At 41.0% G+C, this 28,000-nt stretch overlaps 2 long non-coding RNA genes across 2 annotated transcripts; one reads left to right on the plus strand and one right to left on the minus strand.

Annotated features, from left to right (window-relative positions):
* The first annotated feature begins 186 nt into the window (after positions 1-186).
* LOC122864213 lies at positions 187-27,997 on the plus strand. Its single transcript, XR_006375168.1, has 3 exons — positions 187-325; positions 7,720-7,808; positions 27,779-27,997. It is a non-coding gene; the product is annotated as an uncharacterized LOC122864213 (long non-coding RNA).
* Positions 215-24,490, minus strand: LOC122864214. The gene is made up of 3 exons (XR_006375169.1): positions 23,180-24,490; positions 523-648; positions 215-430 (listed from the first exon to the last, which is right to left on the minus strand). It is a non-coding gene; the product is annotated as an uncharacterized LOC122864214 (long non-coding RNA).
* Positions 27,998-28,000: the final 3 nt, after the last annotated feature.

Genomic DNA, 28,000 nt, shown 5'->3' on the forward strand with positions numbered 1-28,000 from the left:
ATACATCCATGATGAGAGAGCGGTGCGTGACATGTCAAGATGGCTAGAGAGGAAACATCGGAGAGATTCAGCCATACATGTTTGAGCCTCAGTCAGACCCAGATGAGGAGTCTATTGTGCACCACAATCGGCGACTAGCAGACATATCAGAATAGTAATGTTATAAGACGCGGAGGAATCTGGACCGAAAAGCAAGACTCAACAGAAGTTAATGTAGTGGAAAGACCTCAGTTTATTTAACAACCAGGAGGAATGGATTAACCGGGCGAGATGGACCTATCCGAAGAACGAAGAAGCTGGACTGGCTGTGAGTCCGGCGGAGCAGGTAGGTAGAGCAGAGACAGCTGGCTAGAGCAGGTCCCGGAGTGGAAAATCTTTTGTAGAAACAGGCGAGGTAATGAGGATCCAGGAGCTGAATCGAGCAGTGAACCTGAGCACAAGAAATCCCAAAATTAGACGAGACATCAAAAACACACACAGGAAAAACTCTATTACAGAGGATCTGAGGCCGGGATGCTATACCACGGAGGCAAACGGATGATCGGGTAAAGACTGGAGTAAAGAGCCGAGTAGATACACTGCAGGGTCTTGACTGGTGGATGGAAAACAGGTGAGCTGGAGAAGTGCAGCAGAACAGGTGTGTAGGGTCTTCAGCAGAGCAGTCGCAGAGAACCACGCCCGGACAGACACACGAATACACACACAGGAGGGGAACAAACAGGGGACAGACAGACAAACAAACAGAGAAGGAGAGGGGCACAGTTGGACCATGACAGGTAAGTGTAGTTAGCAACTTTTATTTGTTTATGTTGTTTGTTAGCTTGTTAGTTTGTAACTGGCAGTGGCTGGCAGGTTAGTGGTTGTGAAAGCATATAATAATATCTGCTATGATGTTACAGTGTGTTCACGTTGTTATTACATAAAGTTAGTAGACAGTGGAAGGAATCTCCAGGGTCTGGTTTACATCCAGAAATTGCACACTCTACCATGTTTGCTGTCAAAACTTTCACTACGCTAACTTAGTGCAAACTCTCGCTCTGTACTGACAAGTCCGCTCTGTGCTGGAGGTTTCAGGTTTCTTTGCCCCCTTTAGTAGAGGAATGTGAAAACACCTCTCCAGTGACAAACTTTCAAAGTCAAGGTCTGACATTTTAGGGGACATAAACATAAGTATAAAAATATTTTGAGTGGAAGGGTACTTTAAGTTTTTCTACCATGATAGCACCCCCTATGTTAGTGTTTTCCAGGGGATGTGAAATTTTGGTACTGTACTGTTGATTGGTCCAAAATCTGCCTAGGGCTATGACATGCTCCATTAGGTAGCGCACCATGGAAATTGTGATAGCGTGTCTCCTAGCAACACCAGCCCTCAAATGTCAAACACTATCATGGGAGACACCCACCCCCTAGAGGCCTGAACCTTAGATGCTATGTTCACCAATATGTCCAAAAAAAGGTTTTATCCTCCTTTTGAAAAATGGAAAATAATGGACAACAGCTGGAATATCATTTTAATTTCTATTTCCTTACACAAAAAGTGAGGAGAATTCAAATTGCAGTAATTAAAAGTGAATAAATAAATCTCAAAGTATCTGTTAGTCTCTCATGATGGAGTGTGAAATCTTGTTTTTATCTCTCATAGGAGGCATAGAGATTTTTATATTCCGAGTGGCTACACTTCCGCTACAGCGCCTGCTAGCACACTGTGCCCTGACTAGCAAACGATGATAAACTGAGCCTTGACCTTGCCCTCTCCGCAAGCCTCTTCACTGTAATGAGAGATGCTCCACTATACAAATGCCAGTAATTACACACACACACACACACACACAGATGTACACCATGCATGTGCGCACACACTGTCAGAGCGTCAAGCTTTAATTATTCACAACAAAAAACCCAAAATAGCATCAAGGATCAAGTATCTATTTTTACTCCAAAGTCGGCTGATCTTTCCGAGCCGCTTCGCACAATGCACCGAAATCTGTCATCAGCAGCCATCATTAGGGCTGCTTCGGAGAGGCTTTTAGAAAAAGAGAAGGCTGTTAGCAGACGTAAACACACTGCACACAGAGGGATCTATCCAAAGACAATGTCAGACTGTGTTGACAGAGCTTTTGTTCGTATCTTTGTCCCGATAATGCGGTGGAAAGAAAGCTTTGGCGTGGGTGCCAGTTCATGTTGCTGGCGCTGTAACTGTAACTTGTAGGCCTTTGTTTTCTGACAGCTCGTGTAGATGAAGAGGATTGCTCTCTGATTATATTGACAACCCTGAGGCATCATTAAAGCACCGTCTTTGTGTTGTAAATAAACACCTGGGAGAGATGAGACAGAGAGAAAGGGAGACAGGAAGACGCGGATGAAGACAGTTGACAGCCATGCAGGGATGGAAAAACATGTCTGCAGGGGTTTTTTTAGCTAAAGCATCTCGTTTGCTATTTACAGTTAGAAACAAACAAATCATTAAAAATGTATCTCCGGGCTGGAAGCAGGTTAGAAAACTACATTCAGATCACAGATTGTTCTCCACGCCACTTTGGTATGTAGTGCAATTCGCGCTTGTCTGAGTGATTACATGATTAATCAAGCCAACCAAGAGCGGCCATAATGATCACATCCCTCTACCACCATGTTTCACACTGATGATGAACCATTCATTTGAGCTAATTTGCTATGGGAATCTAGTAATCTTCCCCTTGAGTTGAGGCGGAAAATGAGCCATCGTAATCTTCTTATTGAGTTCACTGTATTTATTTGTGTGTGTGTGTGTTTGTCTGGGTGGGTGTGTGTGAGTAAATGAAAGTCAGCACATTTCCCTCTCCCGTGAGAAGTGAGGCTACAGTCTGGGGCATGAAAGTGTGATTCAATTTTATCTAAAGAGGAGGTGAGCATATTGCCACACAGTATTTCACACGTGGACAATCATGGTTTAAAACACCCCGATGATCCTCTCCTTGTACCTGTCTAGGTGTTCTTATTGTTTTTATTAAATGCTTGGTGAGTTGCAAACTCACTGTCACAGAAGATGGCAGGCTGCCACTTTGCTGTAGTTGTGCTTCTAGTTGCTAGTTGTTTGGTGGCTTCAGCCAGAGCTGTTCTAATAACTAACTATGGCTCTATGGATCACCACGTCGGTCGGACGGTTTGTCAATCAGTCCTCCACTTTGGTCCAGACTAAAACATTTTGTACAGACATTCAAGGATGTATCATAATGAATTATGAACATAATGATCTCTTAATTTTTCCTCTAGCGCCACCATGAGGTTGACATTTGTGTTGGGTGAAATGTCTCTAGTGCCAGTATTGGGTCAAAATTTCAGTTTGTCCAATACTTTGTATTTGGGAATTAATACTTACGAAACTGACGACATTCCCATCAGCCTCAGCTGTACTTTGTGTTTAGTGCTAAATAGCAGATGTTAGTGTGCTAACAACTAAGAAGGTGAACATGCTAAACATACCTGCTAAACATCAGCATTTTATCATTATCATTGTGAGCATGTTAGCATGCTGATGTTTAGCTCAAAGCACTGCTGTGCCTAAATACAGTTACCGCAGCTGTAGACTCTTCATCTTGTTTTACTCAGCAGGGTTAAAAAATTATATTCTAGTCTGTAACCTTAATAAGCTCATATGAAAACGTCTATCCAATTATTCATTTAAATATATACATCTTGCTATTACTTCCTGGCTAGGGTCACCCTGTTAAAAATGTCAGCAGCAATAGTATGACCTGTTGCACAGAAATGAGTTGGGGACTGAAAAGAGGAAAACTGAAGTTTAAAATAATAAAATCTTTGCACACATTAGTGCCTCAGGACAGAATATGTGGGTTTACCATATCCATTGAAAAGTATGCTACATTTATGCTTGATTACACTGCTTCTATTGCTGAGTTTGCAGATGAAAAAAAAGCAAGCAACGTGACTTTTATGCAATTTAGTCTGTGTGTGGTGGTTCATCTCATTTGTTTGAGTTACAATATTTCAGCCTTTTCCTATAGTGCTGCCATACTAAAATATTACAGGTCAGGTAGTAGCGCTAAGTTAGGGTTAAGACAGCTAAGACAGCAAGTGATGAGTTGAGACCATGTAGTCCACATAAGACATGCATAATCTTGATTAACAAGTTCATAGTGCTGTTTTGGGTGTGCTTAACGCTGTTTTTGAGGGCATACAGTGCACACAGTGTGTGTTTGCAAGCTGGAAACAAACATTCCTTTTGCTGTAATGTTTATCACTATTTCTAAGACTTCAAACCACTGTAAAGAAACTGTGCCAAACAACTTGAACTAGAGTGGCTACAGATGGGTGACAAATTAACAGTTCAACAGTGAAATCATTTGGAGGTGCAAAATATTTGTCAAGAGGATTATTACTGCAAATTTTCCATTTTGCCCCTAAAATTACATCTCAAAATATTCACAGGCTTTATTGTTATGAAAGCATATCCAAATAACTAACTGAACGTATCCTCTCTGCTAGAGTAATAACACAATAAGGCAGATAATAAATAATGGAAACACATTTTAGCATTTTTAGCATTTTAGTACTGTAGTTGTTCTTTGATGCATAGAACACGGTGGTGCAGAGGAATGTCTAACACGCTAGCATATGATTCTCTACCATATTTATTTAATTTTTTCTTCTTTATGTGTATTCTACTGTGGTTCGTGCACACATATGTCCATCATTCAGGGCCTTACACAGCCCTGGTTTCAAGAATGTTTAACATCAGGATCTGAAACATGCAGTAACCTCAGTTTCCAATTTCTAGCAATCACTCAATGTTGTCAACTGACCTCGATTATGATAGTAATCACAGAACATTAAATCACTACAAGTGAAGATGATGGAGAAGATAATGATGATGATGATGAGTGGCACTTGTGTAAATAATGATGATGGTGATGGTGGTGGGGCTGGCAGCGTGGGCGACATTGACGATGATGAGGGGGAAGTAGATGAAAATCGATAAAACAACCCAGACAACGGCTGCAGGTGATAACTTGAGTTTTCAGCCGGCTGCAGCATTTCCGCCGCTCTCTCTTCTCTCTCTTAACATCACACTCTCATCTCCCAATCTGCAGACGAGGGGAATTGTCCCATCACTTCTGCTGAGTGGGCAGCCATTTCAAAGTATCAATTGGACACGTGTCAGGGGAAAGTTTTTGCTGCCAAAGCAGCACCTTTCAGAACATATGAGCCCCCCCAAATGAATTAATTGTCCCCTCTGTCTTCCCTTTCCCTTTTTGCCCGTCTTGTTCTTTTCATTCCCCCGCGCTGCAGAGGAAGGAGGAGTGCTACTGCGAACAGTTTGAGTGATGAGAGAGATAAGTGGCAGAGATGCTTTCGAACTGGGGACTCTGCGCTAGCAGAACAGTGTGTGTATGTGTGTGAGTGTGTATAGATGTGTGTTAGGGGGGCAGAGGCGGGGAGAGGGAAGATGAAAGATTGAAGGTGACAGATGTCAGTAACCTGACGATGAGGAACATGATAAGCAGCCTTCCTGTCATTCAGATGTACAAACCATGACATCCATCTAACGAGCAGTTCAAACCACACTGTTGTTTGTACAAGCAGAGTCCAGTATGTACTAAGAACAGACAAACATGAAACCACCACCAACTCGCCTGCTGATGGAAATAAACTTTTCAAAAGGCTATTCTTTGCTCAGAGATATATTTCTTCACAGCCTTTTTTTTCTCATTTAGTTCTGCAAAAGAAAGAGTCATGGAGATAAATGAATTCAAAAGGAACCTTGTAGCGAATTCTTTTTCCACGACTGGAAGATTAGGAGGTCAGGACCTGTTCATTTGAGCTGCTTTCTGTTTCTGCTGAGGCAGGATAATGTGGTTTCTGAGTCAAATTAATCATCAGGTAACCGCAGAGCAAAATGTGGCATTTAAAGCGGTTTTGTATGCTCACACAACAGGAACTGATGTGTATTATGGAGAAGTACATCAAAATATTGAGGAAGCAACATGATATCCAGTGACAGCCACCACTGCTGCAGTAACATTAAGCCTTTATGCATGAATGTCAGATATGATCATATTGTCCTTTGAGGAAATCAATATGATCACAGTGTCTTAAACAAATTTAATGGAAACGGCTAAAGATTGGTACTTTTTTGTTTGTTTACTAATCTTTTTTTTTCAGTTTGCAGGAGTTATAACTGCTGTGTAAAATCAATGAAACAGAGAGAAAATTGGGAGCCTATCTACAACTCATCAAAATGCTTCCATGAGTGAGAATGTAAATTTGACAACAAATCAAAGGCATCGTCACATTGGCCCTTAGTTCAATGAATTTGGCCCAAACTCTGCAATGAAAAAGGATGTAATGTCACAGGTCTAACGCAGGTAATAAATAATTATTGAACTGATTGTTGACAGACTGTAAACTGTCTACGAGAGTGATGATGTGGTTAGCAGCTTGGTATTATGTAAAATCCTCAAATAATGTGGTCAAAATGGAACAAAGGTTAACTCTGACCCACTAATCTGCTGGAGAAAGCCGGGATTACGCTGACACAGGAAACACATTCTTGAATTCCAAATATGGAGTGAGACTCCCACAAATGTGATAAAATATAAAGATTGCATTCAAATAGTGAGACTTCCCTCACCACAAAAACAACAGCATTTGCGATGCGAATAATAATGGCCGTCCTTCCTCTCTGAAGCAAAAGCAGAAATAGCAGGACAAGGTTATAGCGCGGTGAAACTGTGCAGGGAGGAGTTTGGTGTGGATGGTGGAGTGTACAAAGCATCTGATTTCGGCACTGGAGAACATGGTTTGCATCCCAACTCTATTGCCAGACAAGAACGCTGATATTGGACAAGTCTGCAAAACTCTTAACTTTCTACAAGGTTAGGGAAAAATCACGGCCATGGTAAATAAGCTAGGATCTAAGATTAAAGTATGGTTGGAGCACTAAAACACTTAGTGTACACACTTAGTAATAGTTTGACATTTTGGGAAATACGCTTGTTTGCTTTCTTGCAGCCAGACACGAAAATCAATACCACTCTCATATCTGTCTGTTAAGCTACAGCAAGCACCCGGTTAGCTTAGCTTAGAAATAGTCCGGCACATAACGTGGATTTAAAAAAAAATTAGAAATACTCTCAAAAGTTTTTGGCCAGTGTGACTTGCAGGCATTATGGTTTCACCTGCTAAAACACATTTGGCCAACATTTGGGGTTTGTATGGACAATTTTGGACTTTGAACAGACGTGATCGAAAAAAGGTCCTGCATCACACCTGTAATGTCTTCCCTCCTGGGCCAAGCCAATGAACCAAGAAGATGCTAAAGTGCATTTTTCTCATAGAGGGAGCAAATATCCTGCACGCTGCAAGAGATTTTCAGTGTTGCTTCTTCATCATCCTCCTCTTGTTCTCGATCGATTCGAGCAAGAATGTGTCCTGGAGGCATGTGAGACCGTATACAGTACACTGTATGTCAAGCCATCTGTACACGCGGACACGGAACAACTGTTTTGTAGCCAAGAGTCTCTCATTTGCAAAACAGCCATGCATACACACTTTCTCTTCCCCTCCTATTATTAGTTATTCTCTCAGACAAATGCGCTCTAAATCTCATCTCTTCCTACAATAAATGTATACATACACCTTGTAATATCTCTTAGGCAGTCATTTTCCTGCACCATAAAATGAGTCATTTGTCTCCCCTATATTTTTTCTCTCTCTCAGCCAGTGGGGAAGGAGGAACACACTGCAAGAGCACTGCTGCTGAGATTAAAACCTGATGGAGGGTGTCTGAGCAATGCATGTGTGTTGAGGTGAGTATGTGTTGTGCATATGTTTGTGTGGAAGAAAGAAAGAAAGGAGGAGAGAGGGGAAAGGGGATTAAACCTGTATCTTGGGGTCTCATTTTGATGTCAGGGGAGGAGGAGCGTTACTGCTGACAGGGCACTCTCACTCTTGCATGGTATGGACACACACACACTCAACACATACCACACACACAAACACAAAGGCACCCGACCCTTCTTTTGCATTATTTATGAAATGCCGCCATTATCTTTTGTTTTACACCTTGCATCAACTGAGTGCCAGGAAAAGAGCTGTGTATGTGTGTGTGCCCGCTACCAGAGGTGTGTAAATACAAGCACGTGTGTGTTCATTGGTGGAACGAATGAAGAAAAGAGGTAGAAAACTGTTTCCATCAAAAAATGAGAAAGTCAGAGAAGCAGGTAGATATAATATGTGACAGTAAGTGTGGGGGAACAAAGAACAGATCGACGTACCTGAAGTCTGACTGCTACAGAGTAGAGAAAAAGTACAATACAAAAAGTTATATTAGTAGTGGCGTCCATGTTCATCTAGCGACAAAGTTTGCAAGAGAGACAGACAGAAGTGTGTGGGATGGAGGGTGTGAGTGGGGTTTTGTCGAGGAAACGACATCAAACACAGAAGAGATTGAGTAATACAATGTCTATAGCACAACAGAACATTGCAGTAAGGAAGCCATTAGTTTCATCGTTTCATTGTAACAACAAGAAAACAACATCAAAAAATTGCATCCATCTCACTGTTGTAGTTGTGACCACCAGTATAGTCGCGGGCTAACGAGTGCTACATTAAAGCATTACCTTTGTGTTCAACTTGTACTGTCATAACTAGAGGTGTGTTTCACTGTAAAACGAAAGCCACTGAGACGTTGGAATGTGATCAATTAGAAAAAAGTAAACAAATGTCACTATGTCAGTAATGCTCCATCATTATAATGAAATACTCCAACCTGCATACTCTCAAATAAAAAGTAAATGAAAAGCAAAACGGCTATTAAGACACGTGCAGTGTGTTTACAGTACAATGAACTTAAATCAACTGTTTAAGCCAGCAGTACAGTTTAAGGTTTTTAACATGCAATTTAGGGGTGCACGGTGGCAGAGCGGCTACAGCTCCTGCCTCCCAATAAGGAGATCGTGGGTTCGTGGGTTCGATTCCCGGACCGGACCAACATCACACAATCTCTCTGGGTGGAGTCTGCATGTCCTCCCCGTGTTACCGTGGGTTCTCTCCGGGTTCTCCGGCTTCCTCCCACCGTCCAGAGACATGCATGTGTAGGTTAATTGATAACTCTAAATTGCCCGTATTGAATGAATGTGTGAGTGAATGGTTGTCTGTCCTTGTCTGTGTCTGTGTTCGCCCTGCGACGAGGTTGGCCACTGTCCAGGGTGTGCCCTGCCTAAGGCCCGAAGTCACTGGGATAGGCTCCAGTCACCGCGACCCCTAACGGGGACCAAGCGGTAGAAAATGGATGGATGGATGGAACATGCAATTTAACACTTTTGCTTTACAATATTGTCATTCAAGGCTAAGTATTGTAAGGAATCACAATTTGAAATTCAGTTTTACATTACAGTTACCCCATTAACGCTCCTTGATTTTCTGTCTTATCAGGAGTTTGATGTAGGGCTGATATCAGTTTTTTGTGTTGTGTTGCAGAAAGTGAACAAATTGTAGCTAGCTAGCGGTTATCTGTTGACAAGTTGCTGGCTGGTGTTTGAAGACTGCACTGACTGAATAGTGATGGTTAGCTTGGTTGGTGATGGTTGTGTGTGTAAACTCAATCTCACATGTCTGCATTCCCCGGCAGCAGAGACGTCGTAGGCATCAGCCCCAAGGATTGGTACGTGATGTCACCGTGATACAGTAGTGCTTCTGTCGGCAATACAAATACACGTCTGTGTATGACGGTGGTGTCAGTTACTGATCCTTAGCAATTTTATTTCAGACCGTCTGAGCTTCAGAAATGCTCAAGTTTACTCGAAATGCTTGGGGAGATGTAACGTTAGTCAGAAAACAGCAACGCTAACACACTAGTGAGAAATGTAGTTAAACTAGTAGCGCCACTACTGCCCAACACTGGCCACTTGTAAACCTACATTCAGGAATGACCTGATTTAGTTCAAAGTTGGAGGGGGTGTGAACCCCACAGCTTTACTGTGATGACGGGACGTCTGGGGAGTTGTGTTCAGTCACCGGGGCTAATGTCGAACTAGCTGTTGATGGTCAGATGGTTAGCTGCTTGTTAAACCATACTGTGCCATTTTCTATTATTACATGTGTTAAAAACAAAAGATGTGACATGTGGGTGTGGAGGATTTGAAGTCGCTTGTAACGTAAGTAATAGTGAGTAATTTAGCTAATAACTTTTGCTGTTGAGTAATTAGTAAAGTAATGTAACTTTTTCAATAAGTAACATGTTATCAGGAATTGTTTATGATAACAAGGAAGTTGCCCAACACTGGTCAAGACGCACTCTATTAGTTTTACACAGTTATGTAGCTCTCTGTAGCCCTGGTCCATCCATCGGTAGTAAACATTATAGTAGGGCTCAAACCCTATAACAGAGAAGAGATCCAAGTTCAGTTCAACAGCTTGGCATGCAGTTTCCCTCCATTTCACTCTTTGTCCATTGTTGCTGTAACTTACAAGAATATTTTTGAAAATCAATTCAGTTCAAGTCTATGATAGAGAATTATTACAGGGTAGAGTATTAACACATAGTCATTTGTATGAGATAGAAGGAAACCCTTCTGCTCTGTCCTCTCCCTCTTCCCCTGCTCTCCCTCAGCCTTTCCATGCAGGAAAGCCAGGGTTTTTCCTGCATAGGGCAATTTTTTGGCGCCCACCCCAAGAGGTTTTAGCCAGCGGCAAAGGAAAATCATCAGCGCCAAAATGATAAGATTTGAGAATAAAAACAGCAATTCAAATCCTTTCTGAATGTATTTAATCAGCAATTTATCAAACAACTGTTGAACAAGCAGAACATTAACTACATTAAACACGACAAGACTTCCAGCTGTCAACTCCCCTCTCATCCACAGAGCCGCTACATTTACACATGCGGCTGGCGCTGGAAGCCAGCTAAGCTGCATTGATTTGACTGGGCCTGAACGCTCTGCTGTGAAGCTAGTGGGAGAGAGGACTTCCTGTGATTTTGCATAAAATAAAAGCTGTTTTACTGCACCCCTCGCTTAAACCAGACGGAGTATTTCGGGTAAAGTGAGAGCGCCTCTGAGACCGAAAAATGAAAATAAAAACTCCCTGTTTTGCGTTATGTAATGTTACGGTCTTCTTCCCTTTACAGCACAGCTGTACAGATGGTGAAAAGCTAACAGCGAAAAAAAGAGAAAATGCGACCAGTCATCTGATTGACTGGTTTTAGGCTACTTTAATTGACATTAGCCTTACTCATAGCTGGTAACTACTTAGCTTCAAGTCTGTTGTGAAGAGTACAAGAAGATGCTGTAGTAAAAAACAGGGACTTTTTATTTATTTTCTGTGGCAGCAAACACAACACACAGCCTTTCAGTAACTATTATACTGCAACCTGAGCTTATCTGCACACTTTATGGCAGACTAAAGTTACATAACTACCCCCTCACACACTGAAAGACTCACTTCCCACAACAAACCAGCTACACTCAGGTTACCCACAAGACCACCTTCCTTAAAGGAGAAGGCTCGGCCGGTAACACACAGGTGCAGTTAGACTGTGGGTGTGCTAACCAGAGGTGGAATAAGTATTCAGGTCCATTACTTAAGCAAAAGTACTAATATCAACTTTGAAAATACTCCACAACATGTAAACGTTCTGCATTCTAAACCTTACTAAGGTAAAAGTGTGTAAGTATTATAGCAATATTTACGTAGCCTACTCAGTGTGCAGTAAAATGGTCCCAGTCATTGTTTTACTATTATATATGATGTTTTTGGATTCATATTACTGCTGCATTAATGTGTATGTTGCATTTACTGCTGTAGATGTTTAAGGTTGTGCTAATTTTAACTGCTTTATATACTGCTGGGTAGTTTAATCTATAGCAATTCATCATATTCTACAAGATCATCATATGTAGTATTTGAGAATTTACGGTATGTTATTCGGAGAAAATGTGTATATCGAGATATATATCGTATATCGCGGCATATTAGCCTAAAAATATCGATATTGTATTTATAAGCCATACCGCCCAGCCCTAACTGTACGTGGACCGATTATGCTTAGTGACGTGTGTAGTCACCCCCCAAAAGCCCATTCTAAGAGTGAGTGACAGAGCTGCTATGGTACGCCTGACAACAGTATGGATAGGACTTCTTCTCACAAACAAGTATGTGGGCATTTTTATGTTGTATCTTTAGATAAGTCTAATACTGAAGGGTAATGCAGGTATAAGACCCGTCGTTTTGGACAAAATGAGCATTATGCAATAACAGGCCTGATTAAGTGACTGATTCTCAATTTTTTTCAGAAAATGAAATTAATTGATTTAACCATGTAATAGCCTCAGAAAGGCTATATAACAACAACATAAGGCTACTGTTTCAATATCAAAGAATACATCATTAAGCAGAGCACTCACATAAGAACATAGCACTAGCAGAACGCTTCATAGGGCATCCAAAACCAGAGAACCTTGTGTACCGAACTGAACGTCCTGCACTGAGCGGTTTGGGTGTAATGCACGTACACCCCTATTCATAACAAATATGTTTTTAATGCAACAGCCCATTGTTCTAATGTACACTGAACCAAATTAGATGTTTCTGTGATTCATAGACTCATTAGTTATGGTGCCGCATTGGTGGTCTTTTCATATCTTGAAAGTCAAGATCATCATTTCCTTGTACTGAACAGCATGTAGTTGAAACTATGAGAAAAGGGAACATCCTCACTTCTCTGTAGAAGGCTGTGGAAATCGTCTTCCAATTAAGGTAATTGAGGCTATAGAAAGGTGTTTTACTTCCCCTGCTGTTCATGAAACCACTGCTGAATTTGTTTCACAATATATATTGAGTTATCATCTTGGAAAATGGGGAAATATATGAGGGAATTGGATATGCATCCTTTGGCCTGCACAATGGCCTCATATTGCTGTTTTATTATACGACCATATAGGGCAATTATCAGACCTAATGACCAGACCAGTAGATGTCTGCCACATTACAGATACAGCCCTATGTTAAGTACTGTAGTTATACTGATAGGATGAGTTGAAGGCAACCTTCTTGCTTTCTTTAAAGAATGAATTATATAGTTTAGGTGACAGTTATTCCCTAGTAAGCTTTCTGGAAAGAACAATGTAATTTGGTTCTGAGACAGTTACTTTATCTAGCTGTGTTGAAATTATGGGACCCATAAAATATGCTTACCCCAGTTTTTCTGTTGCTCAGGTGTCCAGGATGTGTGCTCCACAGCCCAGCATATACAACTTAGTGAAGTTGCCATAGATACTTCCTGAAGCCAGCATTGTGAAGCTCAAGACAGTTGACAGTGTGTTCAGGGGTAATTTTGGAGGCTGCAGTGTTTAGCAGCCGTCCTGTTTAATGTGGTTGTCTATCCCCGTTGGAGAGCATCAACATTTCTCTTTGCTCATGCTGTTTATCTGTGTTCGGTTGGCCTAGTGTGTCCTCATGATTTCCAGCCCTCATTACCACATTAAATAATTTAGCGTAGTGTCTGTGATCCAGCAACTGTAGTATCTTTGGAGCTACTTTACTACATCCATGGAAACCTTTTCCCACTTGTTATGAGGACGTTCAGCTTTTCTGATGGTCTATGTAGTCCACTAAACTAAATAAGAAACCTCAGTCCCATCTATATTGAGAGAGAAACTGGCTCAGAGAGCCTGTCCTGCAGTATCTACATGTACCAGTATGAATTGGACAGACATGGTTTCCTGGTTATTAGCGTATCACGTCAAACAGCTACACAATGGCTCTTTTTTATGCAGTTGTCATTACCAGCTATGCTAGCCATGTTTAGCATGTTAACCCACAGCAAATTGTATTGTTACATAATGTATGTATATATTGAAACATAGTGCTGCCTTTTCTCAGTTGGGAATGTTTTTCTTTAGTGTATCTTTGAGAAAAGTTTGGAGCCCCATAGTCACACACATCTGCACTCCTTCCATGTTGGCGTCAGTAACACAGTCCACAGTGAAACTCACTGCAGCACAATGACTCACTTTCTGTTGGCAAACTGTTGGGAAACTGGAGCACAGATACTACCAGTTGGCTCCTGGTGGGTCAGTCTAGCAGTGCTGCTCCTGGAAGCAAAGTGATAGTCTGAGAATCTGCCTAACTTTTGTTGCATTTCTTCATCGGTGGATTCATAGCTAACACTAATCCTCTGTGACACTGACAACATGTCATATTAAGTAATCCATAATGTCCACTGTGTATATAAGGAATTCACTTTGGCTGTCCACTGATGGAGCAAAAGTGACATTCCCATAGGCTTCCCAATGACAGAGTGAAATTTATCCTAGCCAAACTCTGCTTGTTGTTTCTCCACCATCCAATAATGTCAGAATATGTCAGTGCATAGTGAAGGTACTGTAGACTAAGCTGCTATAGCTACTTATAGTAATATAGTAAATGTGTCTGTTATAGACATGCCACCTCTATGGGAGTGACACTTCGCACATATTCTGATTTTATATATTTCTATAATTGTGTGTGACTACTCGTCCTTTTTTTCATTGCCACTTTTCAAGAGTTTAAATATCCATACATTTTGGAATGAATCTCTCTCCTGACATAATCTGCAGGCATGTTTTTTATAGGTTTAGGATATTTTTGTATGCAGGACATTTTAATGATATGACTGGTGTTATTTTATGTTTTTATTTTTAAAAAAAAATATAATAATGTTTGGGATTTACAATGGTTAAAGGGGCATCACACTGTGTAGGTGCAATCTAACTGGTGCAGTTAGATTTTGGATATCAAAATGATCAAAGATAATCATAAATAATAACTTTAATTAATAAAGTCCTCAGGGGCACCACTCTTCTTAAAGAAGATACATGATAGCCAATCAATTGATTCAGTCTCATAAAATACACTAAAACTATCATTTTGGAACTCCAATAAATAATTTAATTAATAACTATAACCAAAATTACCATTAATAGCTAGCAGCTAGTAGGTTGAAGGATTTGGAGTTCAAAATAGAAGAGGTTGGCAAATTATTCACTCTTGTGCAACATTAAAGAAACCAGCATAATTATGCACAAGTATTTATTAAAAGATATCAAACAAAATAATCTAACTCAAAATGGTGGCTGAGCAGTGGCTGCATGGTTGAACAAAGAAAGGAAAGTCAAAATGGAGGTTAGGCTATGTTTGAAAAGAGTGTGGCTTTGTTAAAGAGGCCAAATTGAAGTGTACGTGTTAACACATCACAACAATAAAACTCAATGACCCGAATTACTACATATACATTCACAAAAGTAGCACAGTCCTGTGCTTAGCCATGTAATCTGTCATGCTATGTTATCCCCAGTTACATGTTCGGTGGTTACGTTACCAGTCCATAAAGGAAGAAGTTGCTTTGAAGTTGCTGGAAGGCTGCGTTCAATGCTTTCAGGATTTTGGAATGCTGAGTTCAAATGCTTTTCCTTGTGAACAATACAAAAGAGCATGCAGTCTCCTAATGAATGTTCAGTTAAAATTACACAAATGAATGAATTTATCTGTGGAGTGCCAGTGGTCCCAACATAATAAACTTGTTTATATAATCTATAGCACAATTTATGCAACAGAAAGTCCTAAATAATCCTGACACTTAAAATAACACAAGGATAAATACAATAAAGTAGGATACATTTAAACTAAAGAAAAGACAAGAAAAAATAATTGGGAGGTAAAATCACTTTATGAGGAAGCCATGTTGAAACGATATGTCTTTAGATTTTGTTGTCTCCAGACCTGTCAAACCTCAGGCAGACTGTTCCGTAGCTCCTGCTCCATATCTTTTAGTTCTAGCCTCAGAAATAATAAAAAGGCTCGAGCCAGAGGACATAAGGAACCTAGCAGGCACATATCTCCTAGCTAGATCCAATAGGTAAGATGGGGCTAAGGCATTCAATGATTTAAAAAACAATGAAAGAATCTTAAAATGAACTTGTGACAGACAAGAAACCAATGCAAAGATTGTAGGGTAATGTAGGCTCTCTGGTCTTTGGCAGAACATGTGCAGCAGTGCTCTGTATGAGCTGTAACTGATCAATAGCTTTCAGAAGAGCATTGCAGTAAACAAGCCTGTTAGAGATAAAAGCATGTACAGTAGTATCCTTTCAATGACCTGATTTATCAGGCAATATCTCTTAAAAAATAAAAGGACACTTTAAGCTCTTTCAGTCTCTGGAAAAAAAGCTCCTTGTAAGGCAAATGTGACCTTATTCAATACGCTCAGGGACGTGGTTCTACATTTACACTGCTTTACTAGTTTGATGAGCTGAGAGAAAAAAATCAAACATATCCAGCTACATTTTGGGAATTGAGCTTATTCATTTTCTTGGCAAGAGTTAGATGAGAAGATCGATACCACACTCTTGCTTGTACCTTCAGTATAAAGCTGGAGCCAGAAGCCTATTAGCTTAGCTTAGCATAAAAACTGGAAGCAGGGGGAAACTGCTAGCCTGGCTCTGTCAAAGCTCTATTATCTTGTCGACAGGTCTGAGTGGGAATCTTGCAGTCTCATGTTGAACACAAGACTTCAGGAAGTACAGCGCCGGGCTGCTGTTAGCCAGGAAATAGTTACTGTACGTAACTCCCCAAAAAACCACAACTTTCCGTCGTTTTTACATTTATGCTAAGCTAAGCTAATGGCTCTAGCTTCATACTTGATGTAGACACATGAGAGCGGTATCAATCTTCTTGTCTAACTCTTGGCAAGACAGCGAGTAAGCATGTTTCCCAAATTTAAATGTGAAATTATTCCTTTAAGTTGAATCTTATCTCATATCTGTGATGCTGTATAGATTGAATAAACAGCACTGAAATGGTGCATCACAGCACTATATGCGGAATAACACAGCAGGGTCTCTGTGGTTACCACCCAAAGTGATGTTTGATTCCTTTACAAGGTAGATACATTTACAGACAATCAGCATCTCTTAGATGGGCAGCCAACACATTACCTTATTTTCACAGGGAAAGTTTAAAAACACATTCTTTATCCTCTAGGACAAAGCAAACTCCAGATGTCCATTGGCCAGGAGCAACGGTCTGAAAAGATCTATAGCATCAACATTTCCCCCTTCCATCACTGATTTGTGATTCTTGTATCTGGCAAGCTCGGCTTCTCCCAGGAGACCCGCGCACTGCCTTCTGTTTTCCTAGCTGGACTCCTCAGTGAGCACAAATAAACACTTGTTAAACAGAAATCCCAACCTCCCTAGCTGTGTGCACAGCAAACCAAACAAAGGAGCTAACAGCTGCACTTTGTAAGAAACTACTGAGCAGGAGTCAAGGGCCAGATAAAAGATTCAGACTCAGATTAAAGGTGGAGCCAAAAATATAACGTGGATTGCAGGGCAGACGGCGCTGACCAGTGTAAATCTGTAGACCTTCTGGGCGAGGGACACTCTTAGAACAACGTCCATTAGAGGAAAACACTCAGTGGAAACTGTCATTTCCACTTTGCATCAGCATGGTGGAACAGAGAGAGACAAAAGGACAGAGACAGAGTCAAAGAGAGAGCAGAGGAGAGAGCTTAACAAGGTCAACAACGCATTTGAGGGATGCTCGACCGCTCATCTATTTTTGCAAAACTGCAAACCACACACTGACACACACACAGCAACACACAGACTGCAACATTTCAGTATGCAATGAGACATGACAGTGGCCAAAGGAAGATTGTTTAAGGCGATCAGTGTGACAGCTTCTTCTCTCCATACTGACACAAGATAGTGTAAATACATCACTAAAAGCTTGAATATTTTACCAGGAATATGACCTGCTTTTCTTGTTGCAGACACCGCACTACTCTAGTACTTTATAGCAACCCAATAAAATAAACCTCATTTTGGTGAAAAGCTCAGTCACATACTTGACGTCCCACACAATTGGTCCCTATATTCAGGTTATACATCTCAGTGACAACAGGGATATCAGGGTAATTTTTTCCCCATAGCTTTTCCCCAGAAAGTACAGTCTAAAGGTCATAATCTCCTTCTAGGTTCTGCCAGTGTCTGCAGAAAGTGAAAGCTGTCTCATCAGTAAGACAGTATGGAGAAATCCAAAACACCAGAAGGGAAATTCACAAGTGAACACATTTTCTTACTGCTCAACCAAAAAAATACACTATGCTGTTATATTATTTATTGATGACTTTATTTCTGAAATAACACAATAAGCTGCACTACTTTAGAATTAGTTCTAAGGCAAAAAGTTTAACTATTAATATGCCAGACTAAGTACATTTTAACTTAAGTCTGTCCAAGAGTGCAGGAAGAACTTTACCTCTTGGTTAACAGTCTTTTCATCTTCAAGAGTACCCTAAGGTTCCCTGAATTTAGTGCAAGTGAGCACTTGGCTTCTGCATTTCTTAACAGTGCAGTGCCAATTTGCCAACCCTAAGAATAGAAAAATACATTTTAGTCACGCTAAAAAGTCAGTGTACTTCAACTTGACTGTTGGACTATGTAGCTTTTGTCAATTTGTCATTGCCAACTTAATTTTGTTAGAATTAAGACTATAGCATAGTTTATGACTGGTAGCATCTACGTTTGTCTCCTAAGAATTGAATGTATTTTCTTCTTCACGAAACATTTGCCAGGCTGAGCTGATTTTAGCATATTTTTAAATCTTGCATTGTTTTCATTGCTAGCAGTTTTCTACTTCGCTACCTTTTTCTTTGCTACATTTCTTGGTACATTACCACAAATCAGCCTTTGATCACCAGAATCAAAAAGATGTACGTGCACAATTTAAACAAAATGAGGATCCACTCACAGCAACATTGCTCCATAGCTCTACTGATGGTCAAAAACCCACAAGCCACATCACAAAAAATAGATCATATAGTTCAACAAGCACAACAGTCTGATGATCATACAGGTTAAAAATAACCCCCAGGTTAGTCACACTTATTTGGAAGCGAAAACGAAGGCGAGTGGTAGAATACAAACCAAACTGTCCGCCGTAAACATCCATCACAGTTCATATACTGACTTCCTGGTTCAGCTTTGACCTACCCTGCTGTAGTTATGCACACTTGCAGTTTTCCTGTTTGCTGAAGCAGAGGCAGCTTCTCTTTGTTTGTGTACTTGTTATTTACTTATTAAACTACTATTTTTAGCATCAGAATTTAACAGTCATTATATCTTTCCTGAATAAGCAAACAATTTCAGTCCTGGCTGACATGCTGTATCACCATCATCCAATGAAGCCAGTTGTCCCTGAAACCACTGAGGCATGCACATAGCTCACAGTGAAGCAATTCTGGGGTGCTGCATCCAAACAAACCTCCAAAAACACCAGGAGCCACAAACGCAGGTCCAAAGCATGAAGTGGATGCTGTAGTCCATCCAGACCGGCTGAAAGGAGCATCAGCATGCAGTGAGCCTGAAGGGAATGAAGCTTATCTGGTCTCCTAATTCCATCATGATGGGATCTGTTTGGCCATGGATAGCTCAGGGTGATGCAATATCAGTGTCTTAACACACACTTTTACACACATGCGTGCACTCGGAGCCTCTCACATTTAAAATAACACAACCACACGCACGCATATTTGGGCAAAGTGCGTGTTTGTGATGTACACACAAACACGAACACACACATGTTGACTAATAGCTTGTGAAGTCTCTCTGCAACACAATTTGCATTTCAGCTCAAAGGGTCATTGTCGACCCTGGAGAATCATCTATTCTTCTGGAGTCCTTTAACTCTTATTGACAAGCTCATGGAGCCTAGAGGGCTCACACAAACACATGCACCAGAAAATACACACATGCACACACACACACGCACAAAAGACATATACATACATTTACATCAGAAGTACATGTTTAAACTCTCACACACAGTGGAAACATTACTGTACCCTGACATTGTTGAAGTGGAGTTTCTATGTCAGGCCTAAATTGGCCTTTGAATATGCTAATGATTCAGCTGGAAGCAATTCAGATATGTGGGTAGCATTAATGTCAAGTACCTCATCCTCTAACCAGGCAGCCATGCAGAGAGTGACACAATTACACTTATCACACAGCCTTTACACCACAACTTACACACACATACTAATACACTGACAGCTGCATTCACACAGATTCCCATTCAGACCTGTCAAATTGACGGCTCTCACCATGGAACACTTTGGCTAAATGAGCTTAAGTGGATGAGAAATGCAACAGAGGGGGAGAAAGAAGGAATCCTTTTGTAGTGTGATTATCCTTTAAGAGGTTTGGAGAATTGGTGGGGAAACAGCACACACACAAACACACACCTGTCTGAATAGGACAATATCTACTGCTACTGTATCAAGTCAACACATTACTACAGTATGATACAATAGTGACAAATAGCTGATGCAAACCGTACATTCATGACTGAAATGCTGAGCCTTTTGTAGCAATAACAGGCTCTCTTTTGAATTAGTTTGCGTATTTACGCCCCAAACTGTTCATAATTTATGATCAACCTAGTTGTGTGGTCATCAAATAGACAGATCTACTGTGAGAATAACACAACAATGACAGCGCTGATGCAAAATAAGGGGCCGGGCCTGAAATAAAGAGCTGTCTTCATAGCTAACAGGCATTTTTAGATTTTTTTTTTTTACTTTGCTCACAACACAGCTCTGGTAAGTGAGGTTCAACGCTCCATGTTTTTCGCATTAGAGTGGGAAACATTTCATAAGCAGTATATATAGACATAATTAGAGCTGAAAGATTATGTAAATAAGACTGTTGTCGTATTGGCATAGAGAAAAACAGTGGCTGTGGCTCTAAACATCTGCACACACACGCAACCACACACACACACATGCGTAGACTATTCCTCCGAAGGGAAAGAATAATTGGCTGCTGAGCGAGAGCCCCCTTTGGCTCCTCATTAGCAGCTGTGGACGACTTATGTGTGTGTGTGTGCACGCTCGAGCATTCCTACTGCATGTGCGCGGACATGTAGCACGTGTGTTTGATTGTAATGCATGTCACGTCACATTGATGTGCATCAGTGATCATTTCCTTTGATGCATTACAGAGCCATGTTTTATTATTGTCTCCCATATGAAGAATTATAGCTTTAGCAATTGCAGTGTGTGTGTGTGCGACTGTGTGTGCGTGTGTGTACATTCTCATTTTGTGGTCTACTCAGTGTTGTACCAGTGGTTTTTTTTTTCCTGCAAGAGGGGATAATACGGGGTAATCTCACAGCATTAGGAAGCCCTATGGTTAATTTGGAGAGCTCTCCTCACTATTGTAGCCCACAGAATTGACCAGTGAGTCTTTTTCCTCCTCACAAAACAAAACCCTAACGCCTTCTCACACAGAGAATTCTCTATCCCTCACCCACACAGAGAAACTAGAAAGAACTTTTCACAATCTTGTTTGTGCCTTTTGATGAACTCCTCTATTCAGGCGGAGAGCGAATAGATGTCAAGTGTTTCATCTTTTGCATTCCTTTTCCAGTCTTGCACTATTCTAAAGAGAGAAGCTGAGAAAACACCAGCGTTTAACATTTGGATGCTTTTGAACACTGCCTTTGAGTCACATGGAGGCTGATAAAAAAAAAGTGAAGTCTAAGACATGCAACTCAGATAAAGTCCGGTTAATAGAGAAACATTCAGGCACTGGGAGTTGGAGAGTAACCAGATACTGCTGGCTTCATGCCAAAAGCCACGGTAAAATGAATGGAGCCGAGGTCTATTCATTGATTCCTTGGGTTGTGAACCATCAAGGGTACCACTGGAGTTGTTTGTTATGTGTCAAACTGCATACTGGATGCAGTTCATAGTCATGGACTGCAATTTCAAACTGGTCCTGACCTTTCCAGCAAAGTTTCACCCAGTGAGCCAGAATCATATGCTGACTTGAACAGTTGAATAAGAATTAAAGATACAACTCTGACTCAAGGACAAACAACTTATCACTTTGCCCTGCATTGGTAAGTTTTGTTAAACGAGAAACAGAAGACCACCTAGCCATCCATCCAACCACAATTGTGTGGTCCTTATAACTGTGAGACACTAAAATCCTCCATGTGTCCCCAGCAGATCATTGGCACTGGTACTTCATTCATTATGTTGAACAAAACAGGAGCCTGCAGCAGCTGCAAAGCCAAAGAAGTAATTAGTGTAAAAAAAAAACAAAAAACGGACTACTTTTTTTTTCTGATGTTAAGTCGTTTGGCTTATGAAACATAAAGCGATATTTGTTTGCTGGTGGAGCAATGTCACCTGAATTAATTTAAGTCTCCACAGGAATTTATAATGAGAGAGCGACACTGGCTGACTGCCAGCTTATAAAGTTTAATTTAGCAGTCAAGTCCAGGAGGGCTGAGTCTCCCTCCTGTCTCCACCCTCCAGGCCACTGCAAAGAGAACTCTCAAAGTTCTGTGCGGGGGGTCGTCAAAGGGGTCAATTAAAATAAAAAATCTGCACTCAGTACTTAATGAAAAATCTGACCATCAGTCCAATCCTCCACAAAGTTTCTATTCTTAGATTTGAGTATAAGGGTTAAGGTCAGTGTTACAAGTTAAGGAAATAATATAGCACATGAAGTATGGTAGTTTGGTAGTTTTAAAGGCCCTGCACACAATTGGTGGAGGCTAGGAAATTGGAGACCACCTAGTAAATTCACACTGATTTTCAAGTCAAGTTCAATCTTAGTGAACTCTGACACGCAAAGGGGAATGTTTTTTTAGTCCTGAGTCAGGAGTCGATAATGCAAAACATCTTTTGAATAAACTGTCTGAAGTTATTGTCCCATTTGAACCGCGCAAACAAGCTTGCGAGCTTGGATAGCTGTTTTTCCCTCTTCATCAACAGAATGAATGTACATTCCTGACAACAAAGTGTCAGGACAAAGGGAGACCTCACATCCCAGTACAGACAAAAAGGAAAGGTAGTAGTAGTATGTTCCAGGCTTGCTAGTGCATTAGCTAATAGCTCACCAGCTATAGTAGTTCACCAATTTGCCAAGGCCCTATGTCACCAAGAGTTTAGCACTGCCTATTTCGCGAGGACTTTCTGTTGAGACTGGGCTTCTTCTAATCCAAACTAAGTGCTAATTGTCAGAACATTTTAAATAAGGACCAACAACTTATTTTGATCCAGACAACCTGGTTTTCTTTCTTAGGATGGAAGAAAAACACCACACACAAACAGAGTACTTACGATTTTGAAGGTTATTTTTCTGACCTCTTTCATTTATTTTTGCTGGGCTCTCGCCTGTGAACAGAATAGAGCAGACAGTTTGTTCAGACACATTGTCCAGAGCCTCTTTTGGCAACCAGTACAGAGACAAGAAGACAGAGGCACATTCTCTGTCAGCTATGACCCTGTGTGTTCAGCCACTCTAATATTCCCTGACAAACGCCAATATTAAGTGCTGGAGAGACAGAGAGAAAACACGATTTTATTCTGGCTATATCTAACAAACCCATCCAGAGGCCAACAAAGCTATCTGTCCTTTTGAGTCACAGAAGCAGCACAAAGGTAACATTCACTGCTTTTAAAAAGAAAAAGATCTCTCAACTCCCTCAAGCTACTGACTCATGGCAGATATCACTCTCAGCACACAAAGCCTTCAACTAGTGATATACAATATTATTATTTAATTATTTTTCCATTATTTATTTGGTGGAAAAGCATACTAAATAGTATTTTTAACTGCTTAAGTCATGTGATCCAAGGCCCTCCCCTGAAAAGGATGAAAATTAGTTTTCTTTTGCAGTCAGAAATTCTGGGAGGTGACAGGAACAAGTGTAAAGAGATATGGCTAAGCCAGTGGGACATCACATCTTCTCCTCACAGAATCCATTCTCTAGATTCTCTAGTTCCTACTGGAACAAAGCATATTAGTATTCCGTGTGTGATCTGCTAAAGATGAGGAAACACAATGTTTGCTGTTGTCAGGAGGTGTTAATCCTCAAATAGCAGATATAGCTAAACCTGAATGACATGGGGATATTAAAGTGCACATGCTGAATCCCAAATACCAGACACAAGATCTTACCAGGATATGCCTATTCTTAGACATTCACGCTCCAAATGTTTCATTCAGCGACATACTGCTGACGTTATGCTGTCTGCTAAGTTTGAATAGCCATTGTTCATGAGCACACGGACACACCCTCAAACTTACAGACCAGTTACACAAAGGTCACAGGTTTGATGTCTTGGAGTGGCAGCTCAGGGAGTGTAGGTATGTACTGGCATTTGGATGGCTGACGAAAGCAGCAAATTAAAAATTGTGTTAAGTCCATGAATTGGACCTACAACCTGATGTCACTGCTGTGGGTGCTATAATACTGCTGTGTGACCTTGAAAAAACAATTAACCCCCACCAGCTCCAGTAGTATTTGCTTTACAGGTGATGCTGTGCAATTAACTACTGTATAAGTGTGGAGTCCTTCAACATGTCTTCAACCTGAGCCAGAGTCTTCAAAGGGTCCCTGTTCTGTGGAAGACATCTTGCCTCGTTCCTGTGCCGAAGACGTCACATCCCAGTGGCTCCAAGGACTACAGACCGGTGGCACTGACCTCCCACATAATGAAGATCCTGGAGAGACTGGTGCTGGAACAGCTGCGGCTCCAGTGCTTTCAACAGCATCCGGCCTGCTGGGTGAGAAGCTGGCAGCGATGCAGGTGGATGCCCCCCTCATGTCCTGGATTGTTGACTACCTGACTGGCAGACCACAGCATGTGCGTCTGCAGCACTGTGTGTCGGACAGCGTGGTCAGCAACACTGGGGCCCCTTAGGGGACTGTCCTCTCTCAATTCCTCTTCAACATCTACACCACGGATTTCAGCTACCACACACGGTCCTTCACCTTCAGAAGTTTTCTGATGACTCTGCTGTGGTGATGAGACTGAGTACAGGGCTGTGGTGGGGAACTTTGTCTCATGGTGTGAGCAGAACCATCTGCAGCTCAATGCAACAAAGTCTAAGGAGCTGGTTGTAGATCTACGAAGGGCCAAGGCACCAGTGACCCCGGTTTCCATCCAGGGGGTCAGTGTGGACATTGTACAGGATTACAAGTACCTGGGTGTACACATGGACAATAAATTGGACTGGGCTAAGAACACTCAAGCTCTTTACAGGACGGGCCAGAGCCAGCTCTATTTTCTGAGGAGGTCCTACAACATCTGCCGGACAATGCTGAGGATATTTTATGAGTCTGTGGTGGCCAGTGCTATCCTGTATGCTGTTGCATGCTGGGGCAGCAGGTTGCTGCTGCATGCTGGGGCAGCAGGCCTGTTAGCGGACGCTAACAGGCCCAACAAACTGATCCGTAAGGCCAGTGACATTGTGGGGGTGGAGCTGGACTCTCTGGCAGTGGTGTCAGAGAGGAGAATGCTGGCCAAACTACTTGCCATCTTGGACAGTGTCTCCCACCTACTCCATGACGTGCTGGTCAAACTAAGGAGTACCTTCAGCGAAAGACTCATGCCCCCAAAATGCACCACAGAGCGCCACAGGAAGTCATTCCTGCCTGTGGCCATCAAACTCTTTAACTCCTCCCTCTACGTGTCAGTCTATATGACCCTAAGTCACTAAACTGGACATTGATCATTAACATGACTGCAATATTGTGCAATATTCTCTGTTTGATACTGCTGTGCAATATTCTCTGTTTTCAGTTTAATTTATTGATATTTATTCATACTTCTATTACTGCTGTGCAATGTCCACCATCTCATAATCATCTTAATAAACTACACTTAACTTGACAGTACTCATTATTGCACTATTACTTATTATTACATAACTTATTATTTATATTATAACATTGTATTATACCGTACATACTTATCAACTTCTAAATCCACTTGGTACTTTTTTTAGCTTTTATACTTATATCAACTTTGTACTTAATTTATCTTACCTGTATTATAGTGTATTATATTTTGAATTGCTTAGTACTTCTATTCCTTCTATTCTCAAGTGTGCATCTCATGATAGTGAGCAGCTGTAACGAAAGAGGATCAATAAAGTAGTTCTGATTTTGATTCTGTATATACTGTTTACCATTTGATGTGTCGTGTGTGCCATCTTTGTGTGAGTGTATTGTAGAAAGTAGTAAAGACAGATTGGGATCACCAATTAACATGTTATATCTCATTTATTTAATTTGTACAAAACAATGAAGTATAAAAATGACAAGTTGTGGTTTTACAGGGGGTGATGCACTGTAGACTACTTTTTGGTCAGGAACAGTGACTTCCTGGAGTCTCCACCTGTCACGGTGAAAACTAGACTACCAGAAAGTGATTGAAGAAACATGCCAAAGTGTGGTTTGCTTTGCCATTTCAAGGAATGGGGTCACGCATTATAACCCATTACTAAAGCAAAGTCTCTTAAGATATGAGCGATGTACAAATTGGCAAAACACCCCTGCATTTAAGGGCTAAGTAATTATTCAATGTTCTTTTATTCAAGGTTGTTTTTATAGGTTGAGTTAATACTGGATATTACCATTCTAAATGTATTAAGAATAGCACTCACTAATATCAGTCCTTTGGGCTTGAAAGTGAGGCATACAACCCTTTATAGCAAAAATGTATAGTGGTGTCAGTCATTCTAAGGCGGGGGACACACGGGAGGCGGAAGCGCTGCGAAGCGCCACGCTAGGTCATTTCTCCTGGTGTTCAGACCATAAGCGCATTTCTCTGCGTCGGACAACAAGCGATTCTGCTCCTCTGCTCTTTTCTAATCACAATAAAGAGCTGATCTTTATAATAACCTCATGAATTTATAACTTAAAGCTTTGTATGTGTTTCTGCGGGGCGTTGCTTCTTCTGCAACAAGTTAAAAGGATGGTCTTTTGTGATGATCTTCGGGGAGGGGCACACACACACACACAAACAGGCACACCATTTGGTTGACATGGGCACTTCGCGGCGCATCGCAGCGCTTCCGCGTCCTGTGTCCCCCCACCGTAATGGCGTTGAGTGGCTGATGAAGACAGTAGTTGGAGGTGGTGGTGGGTGGGGAGTCTTTGTTCCAATAAAGCAATCATGTACGAGACTAGAGTGCGACCTGTGTAGACAGCTGGATTGATTAAACACATGAGACAGACAACTGAAAAACACGGCTGAAATGCCTCCTGTGTAGATTTAAGTATGTAGAATTTGGTTGAATATTATAAATAAAATGTATATTGTGATTACAAACACTTATGACAGGTTTGTTCTCAAATCATAATTTATGGTTTTCAACTAAATGATTTATAAAATAAAAACGACTCAAAAGTGTATTTTAAAAGAAATTTCCGCAGCCTGGTAAGTGAACAAAATTTGGAGTACTACTTATCAACAAGCCTAGAAAAGTCCTGCATAATAAAGTATAATATGGCCATTTTATGCTCTGATGCTATAAAATAATTATTATATTGATAATTTTTCCCTCAAATATAAAGGATAGTGAAAAAACAAACCATCTCTTCTGTCTTACTCTGTTGGTTTACTCCTATTAATGCTAATCAGTGAAATAAATCAGTAAAATGACAGGGTCAGCATTATTTAAATCAGATTAAAAGTTACCTGCATATTGTCTGTTTAAATTGCAATTTCTGTCAACAAAACACCTCTAAAGTGAGCACAACAGCTGCTAAAGAAGTTAAGCCCTGTTAGAAGATGGAGAGAGAGACTTGAGAAAAGGTGTCTAAAGTGCTCCTGCTAAATGGGTCAAATACTGCTAATTTGTTGGCAGCTCACACCTGAAGCCATGACTGTGTACTGACTCTATCCATCTGTTTCTTTTGAATGCAGAGGAGTGGAGGCCAGACGCACATACGACACCATCACCAGTGAGAAAGATCAAGTACGTTCATCATGTGGCCTGAAGATGGATGTGACGAGTCCCAGTTACTAGGGTTTGTTAGGGGGATTAAAGTATAGTTCCGGTTAATTTCATGTAATGGAGGTTCCTTTGGCCTGAGAGTAGACTAAGAACCAGATTAAACTGAAATGTAGGGCTTGGTTATCAATTTT

Source organism: Siniperca chuatsi, linkage group LG17 (assembly GCF_020085105.1).
Source record: "Siniperca chuatsi isolate FFG_IHB_CAS linkage group LG17, ASM2008510v1, whole genome shotgun sequence".
NCBI lineage: Eukaryota > Metazoa > Chordata > Actinopteri > Centrarchiformes > Sinipercidae > Siniperca > Siniperca chuatsi.